The sequence below is a fragment of the Leucopleurus acutus genome (assembly GCF_964270905.1).
Source record: "Leucopleurus acutus genome assembly, chromosome: 1".
In the NCBI taxonomy this organism is placed as follows: domain Eukaryota; kingdom Metazoa; phylum Chordata; class Mammalia; order Artiodactyla; family Delphinidae; genus Leucopleurus; species Leucopleurus acutus.
The window spans coordinates 48,234,849-48,242,456 of NC_139142.1; positions in this window are offsets into that span (position 1 = coordinate 48,234,849).

Here is a 7,608-nt window from a genome sequence, read left to right on the forward strand (position 1 = left end):
CTCCTGCAGCCCAGGGACTAGTCCCCACCCAGCTTTGTCTTCAGTCATCGGTCTTTCTACAGGAAGCAGCGCATCTCCCACTTCCTCCTCTTGCTAGCTTCGAGCTGCTTACTTCTTTCCCTCTCCTTCCATTTCAGGGCTCACGGGAGCCCTTTCCTCTTCTCTTGGGCTACCGACTACAATGTGACTACAATCCCTTTTTCCCCTTTGTTCCAAGACCCTTTGGGGCCGTCTGTTCCTTCCTTCCCCTTACTCCCTCATTCTCTCGGCCCCCTTCCCCACAGAGTCTGCCTTCTCAGCCTGAACTTGGTCTGTTGTTGCTGCTGTTGTTTTGGGGGGTCCCCAGCCCCTGGCTAGGTTCTGCCCCTGAGGTCCAGCCCCAGCCTCCACGGCACCTCCTGATTTACTGTGGCCCCTATCAAGGCAGCGAGCTGGGAGCTTGCAGCTTCCTGCTGCAGCATTTTTCTCTGTGGCCAACATTCCCGATGCTTCATTTCTCCAAGGTTCCACTACCACTGAGATCTCGCTTAACCCACGTGCTCAGAAAAGAATGGCCCTGATAAGTATTCTTGTGGGGCATAGGAGCTAAACCAAGTCCTGCAATGCTACCCGTGGCCTAACAGTGAAGCCATATTCCCTGAAAGATTCTCAGTGGTGGGGAGTAGCAAGGTAGAGCTGAATGCTGGATCTTCTCACCCCAGAAACAGAGCCCTCTCCCCCTCCACCCCACACTAGCAGGGCTAAAAGAACCCTCGTCATCTTCTTGTCCTTTCCCTTCACTTTAGGAGGTGGTGCAGTGTTAGGAATAAGGGTAGAGACTGAAGGCCAATCTGCCCACCAGTATTTGAGTCCAAGCGGTCATTACTGATTTATGAACTTGGGCAAATTAACTTCTACATGCCTCGATTTCCTCATCTGCAAAATGGAGGCGATTATAGTCATACCCCATAGCAGAGATCTGAGGATGAAATGAAATGGTGCACAAAATGATAATAATCATTCCTGAAACACAGGATTCGTTCAATACCTATTAGCTCCTATTATTTTTAGAGGACATCGACGCTCAGAGACGGCGAGTGACTCTCGCAGTCAGCAGCCAAAGCAGGACCAGTACTTGGTTTCCCGATTCCCCACAGTAGGATATTCACCACTAAACCTCAATGCTCTCGGGACTCTGAATTTATTCAGCCTGTGAGTCATTCTTCCCCACTATGAACACAAGGTGCTTTGGGGAAGCTACAGATTAAACCCAGGCTGAGGGTGGGGCTGGGGGAATCCTTCTTGTGACCAGGCAACACCATTAAGAAACCTCTCCTCAAGAATCAGTGCCTGGAAAGCTGATCTTCCTGGGCAACAGTTAATTCCCAGCTCTATTTTTTAATCCAGGCTTGCCTTACCCCTCCAGCAAGTAAACTAACAAGAAATGTTGGAAATCTAAGGCAGATGCAGGATAACTCTATCATCAGGGAAGTCACCAGGTGAGCCTTCCTAACCCACCTTGAGGACTACATCACATTAGCCTGGAAGGTCCAGAATTTAATTTCTATGGAATGTTCTGAGACAGTCCCCAGGATACTCTTTGTTTCGATCTGATGTTCCATAAACAGAGCTTGCTTATTTCTTCCTAGAAATCTTTTATCAAAAAGGACCCTGGGGGCTTCCCTGGTGGCGCAGTGGTTAAGAATCCTCCTGCCAATGCAGGGGACACGGGTTCAAGCGCTGGCCCAGGAAGATCCCACATGCCGTGGATTAACTAAGCCCGTGCACCACAACTACTGAGTCTGCGCTCTAGAGCCCGTGAGCCACAACTACTGAGCCCGCATGCCACAACTACTGAAGCCTGTGCACCTAAAGCCCATGCTCCGCAACGAGAGAAGCCACCGCAATGAGAAGCCTGTGCACCGGAACCAAGAGTAGCCCCCGCTCGCCACAACTAGAGAAAGCCCGCGCGCAGCAAAGACCCAACACAGACAAAAATAAATAAATAAAATAAATTTTACAAAAAGGACCCTGATGTTAACTCACTAACATCAAAAAATTACAAAGTGGATTGATTCAAGATTTAAAATGAGAAGCTACTTTTGAACCACCAGTAAATAGAACTGGAGTCATGAAAGAGGATTGGATAACGTTCCCACAACCTCCTACAACCCAATGAAGATCAGACATGGATTACCTCCAAATCAGGAATCTTGGTGCCAAAGGTTACTGGAAGCTTTTAAATGAACATTTAAATATATATGATATCAAGTCTAAGAAAAATGAGAAGCGCAATTATGAATGGTTGGAAAGATTTTGGAAACAAATCTTTGGTTAATTTTAAACTAGTGGCAGATTCTGGCATGAACTCTGGATTCAAACAGGTCCTTTCTGTTGTTTAAATCCTCTCTCCCTCCCTTCTCTCTCCCTCAACCATCAGAGAGGGGCTGGTACTTATCTTTATATCGACATAGGGAAATCTCTTTCAGACACTAAAATCTCTAGGAATTTGGTCTGCTGCCTTCTGATCTGTTCTTCCATATCTGGTCCTTATAAAACTCTCAGTAGGGGCTTCCCTGGTGGCACAGTGATTGAGAGTCCGCCTGCCGATGCAGGGGACATGGGTTCGTGCCCCAGTCCGGGAAGGTCCCACATGCCGTGGAGCGGCTGGGCCCGTGAGCCATGGCCTCTGAGCCTGCGCGTCCGGAGCCTGTGCTCCGCAATGGGAGAGGCCACAACAGTGAGAGGCCCGTGTACCGCAAAAAAAAAAAACTCTCAGTAGGTTAACCTGCCCATTGCTGGGAAATGTCAACCAACCTCTCCTCAAAGCTAAAAGCTAGATTTTAAAGTGTCCATTTCTTAGGAGATATAATTACATCTCACCATGAACCATGCATGCCATCAGTAACTAAACATGAGCCTATACATAAAACAGAAGCCTGTAAAATGCTTCAACAGTCATCAGTGGCCCTGTTTGTAGGCACTGATACCTGTACTTCTTACATCTACCGGGCAGAGGAGGTCGATGGTAATAGGGAGGCCAGGATTTTGGTCTGTTATCTCTCCTGCGTTATTGAGCATCCTAGCTGGATGTTCCTTGGAGTTCTTTGATATCAACAGTCCCCAAATTATACATATTGACTTATCCAAAGCTTGTTCTCCTGTTTTCTGAATTTTATTGAGTGAGGAATACAGCAAACCAGTTGCCTAAAGCAGGAATATAAGAATATCAGAATCATCTGTCTTTGTTACCCCATGTCTGATTTAAAGTTCCTCATCCATGGGGCTTCCCTGGTGGCGCAGTGGTTGAGAGTCCGCCTGCCGATGCAGGGGACACGGGTTCGTGCCCTAGTCCGGGAAGATCCCACATGCCGTGGAGCGGCTGGGCCCGTGAGCCATGGCCGCTGGGCCTGCACGTCCGGAGCCTGTGCTCCGCAATGGGAGAGGCCACAGCAGTGAGAGGCCCGCGTACCGCAAAAAAAAAAATGTTCCTCATCCTTCATACCCGCCATGAAATTATCTCTTCCACCGACTCTTCCTCTCTATTACCATGGCCATGGTCTTATTCCAACAATACTTTGGTTTTCCCTAGATGACTGCAATACTTTCTACTTTGTCCTCCTACCTCAGTCTCTCTTCTAAGCCATGCCCACTAGAAGTCCATCTCTAAAATGAAGAGGTGAGCAAATCACTGCCCTGCTATAATTTTTCAGAATCTCCCTTCCTCATTGCTTGCAGGATACAAGTCTTAATTCCTTTGCATGGCATACAAGGCCTTCTGTAACACCACCCACCTACATCCTAAACTTCTTAGCTAACCTGTTGCAACCCTACATCCACCCGTTCTACACCCACCTTCATGGTGTCTCCTGGGGCCATGCTCTTTTCTCCTCTGCATCTTGGCATATGCTCTTCCTTTTGCCAGAAACGCCCTTATTCTTTCCTCCATTTTTCTGCTGGTGTCCCCCACTTATCCCTTCAGACTCAGCTTCTCTCCAAAACCTCCCCTGACCATGCAAACAGAGGCAGGTCTTCCTTGCCCCATGAGTGCACAGTGCCTTGCCTCTGTCTCCATAGAGGCACTAACTGCAGTGTTTTAACAAGTTGTTAATATGTCCACCTCACTCATCAGTATCAGCCCTCAAGGCTAGGGCCAGGTTCCATTCATCTTTACTTGTCACATAGCAGGCCTTAACAGAAGTTTGTGTAATGAAAAAGCATCATTGGCAGAAATTCCAAAACTGCTGTTGTTTTCCTTCGGGTGCCTGGGGAAGGGAAAAAAAGGAAGTTTCTGATATGAGAAGTTGGTCATGGGGTAAGGAACAATGATCCCTCTATTTTTTTTTTTTTCAAATCGTCTGCAGAAAGCTGTGGTACATACATACCAAATTCTGAATATTTGTTCTCTAGGTAACCCTAAACAATCCTGGGGCAACTCCTGGTTTCATTTCTGCACTGAATTGCTTATAAAGAAGCACAGTCTGGCAACAAAAAGTTATTTAGAAAATAAATTTTTAAAAGAAACAGGAAAAAACAAAAAAAGGAAAGAAAGCTATTCTTTACTTGCATTTCCAGATGCAAGGAGACTTAAAGTACACTAATTTATAAGCCAGAGACTAGTTAATAAGCCAGAAACCCTTTTCACATCCCCTCGGGTTTTTGCCACCCCACAGCTGTCCCAGAGCCTCTCATGCCAAATCCCCAGACTCTTCCTCTAATCTTGTTAAATACTGTTCCTCCCTCTGTCCTCCCCCCTTGCCTTGCTCAGCTATTTCTTTACTGTTTTGATTGACTTGCCTTCTCTGGCTAAGCCCTCCCTGCTTTTCTGCCCACATCTCAGTATGGAGTATGGGTCTCTCTCTCCCCTTCCTTATTCTATTGTCTCCAGAAGGAGCCAGCAACTAACCAGCACTGCAGCTCCTTGAGGGCATGTGTGGGCTGCGCTGGAGACAGAATGGTGAAATGAGAATAAGAAGGTGAATTCGTATATTAATAAATCCTGTCCACTCATATGCATGAATGATACATTTAATGGCTTGCTTAACTGTTGTGCCAAATAGTCATCAAGAATAAATAAATGGAGGCTTTCCTGGTGGCACAGTGGTTGAGAATCTACCTGCCAATGCAGGGGACATGGGTTCGAGCCCTGGTCCGGGAAGATCCCACGTGCCGTGGAGCAACAAAGCCTGCACGCCACAACTACCGAGCCTGCGCTCTAGAGCCTGCAAGCCACAACTACTGAGCCCGTGTGCCACAACTACTGAGCCTGCACTCTAGAGCCCGCATGCCATGACTACTGAAGCCACAACTACTGAAGCCCATGTGCCTAGAGCCCGTGCTCTGCAACAAGAGAAGCCACCTCAATGAAAAGCCCACGCACCGCAACGAAGAGCAGCCCCCACTCACTGCAAATAGAGAAAGCCCGTGCAGTAACAAAGACCCAACGCAGCCAAAAATAAAATAAATTTAATAAATTTTTAAAAAGGAATAAATAAATGAATCATTGAGCTGTTATCTTATCACAGAAAATCCAGAATTCCAGGCATTTCTTGGATCAACTAAAAGGAATGGAAGTCTCTTTAAAGACTTCTTTTGAAAAAGAGGCATAGTCATGATCTGATCTCTGTGTCAGCACGATCATTCCCTCCCCCGAGACATCTGAGCCTACCCCCAGCTGTTAGGGAGCCAAGGAGACTGAATCATATTTGGTTTAAAGAGAGTCAGGGGTCAGGGTGGGTAGAACTAATCCTTCTTGAGAGAGAGAGAGAGAGAGAGAGAGAGAGAGAGAGAGAGAGAGAGAGCCGCTGACCCTCACAAATGGGAAATGTCAGTCTCTGCTGCATAGCTCAGCACAAAAGTTAATAGGACAAGGGGTTTGCCAAGCCATGGCCACCTCTTCCTCCAGAGATGCATGAGTTCTCCTTTCCCTTTGCCTGGGCGGGGCTAACTAGGGGGCTAACTGGATAGTGTGAAGTTCCCCAGATTCTTCCCTCACATTGCCTGAAATGTCACCACGATTGAACTCATTTGGGTTGTTAACCCAAGTGTATATATGTTTGTATGACATACATAAAGCCCTGGGGAGGTTGCCAATGATCAATGAGTTCAAGAAATTTGCTTTCCTAACAAATACAAGAGTTGATGGGAAGGGAAGGAGGGAGGGTGTGGGCTCAGAGACCAAGGGTAGATGGAAGCCGAGGGGTGCTGGAGGAGGGCTAATCATGAAGCGGGAGGTCTTGGTGAAGAGACACTGGGTATGGAGGGACACAGAAAGGACGCACACAGGAGCTGGGGAAGGCAGTTGAATCAGAGCTGGAGACAGGCAAGAAAGAGCCATAGAGGCCTGGCTGTGGGTCCAAACAGCTGTGCACAGGGAGGGTTTGGCCAGCTTAAGTAGGAACAAAGGCCAGACACTCCCTGAGTGGACACTGCCTGCTTCATATCTGAAGTTCTGGTCTTCCCAGAAAATGTTTCAAACCCTCCACCAGTGGAAGGTAGGGCTGGACTGTCCACTAGGGTAATGAAAGAGTTTAAACCAAGTGCATTCTTACCATAAAAACAAAGAGCAATTCTGCAAAATACAACTTGTCCCCTCTAAAAGTCTCAGAAGATGCATACAGAAAAGCAGGGACAACAGGAAACAAGCAACAAGATCAAGAAGAGGGAGTCAGCAATGAAGTTTGGCAGAGGTTAGAGAACATTGTACACAAGCAAAGTCTGGGAAAAGCAATCCTTTGAAAAGAACGTCAGAATTAAAGGATACGAATCAGTGAGATTAACATCACGGGAGTAAATCATTTTGAAATGTCTTGAAAGAAAAGCTATACGATAATAACTCCAGTAATTGGCAGGCAAGGCAGAAAGGCAAGATTTGATTTCCTCTGCCAAATACATTCCCAGAAAGGGTGATCTATTTTGATGGTAAATAAGGTGGCAAAAGTCTGGGCAATAAAAGATGTTTGGGGACCTTCTGTCATCGTGTCTTTGGTGATTTCCCTACTATAAAGAATATTCGTAGGTTTGCTTATGACCTTGATCTCCCCAGCTCTAGTTTTCTCATAAGTCTTAAGTTTCTCGCTTTGGATTTTCCTGTGATAGAATTTCAGAAACAGAACCATAGGCGCTGGGGAGGGAATTGTGATGTTGAGTGTTGGGTGGTGAATCTGTCTCTACTCCCAAGTCCGCTGGAGTCTAACTAGACTGAGTGCTGTCTGAGGGCAGGGCTGTATCTCTGGTCTCTGTCTGTGCTCAGTTTGTTAACTTTAGGGGAATCTGAACCATTAGGTCCCGTGGAAGAAAGTTATGAGTACTACTGACCACTTTGAAGATACAAGAGCATACATTTTACAGAATTTTAAGAGAAGGAGCAAACAAATCACCAAGGCTGCTTAAAATATGACCCAAAATGTTTTAGGAATCAGAAAATGAGAAGAGAAGGAAAATGTGCTATTGATGCTGAAACAGGAAATATCTTGAAATGCCAACCAAGTGAGAATATTAAACCGAGAGGCAAAATCTGTTATTTACTTAGATGGTAATGAAGGCCCAGTATATGTAGAAAGCTCTTGTGAAGGTTTGTCAGTTGATGGCTCTCCTCACAGTCTGTAAACTTGGAAAGTGCATTTTCAG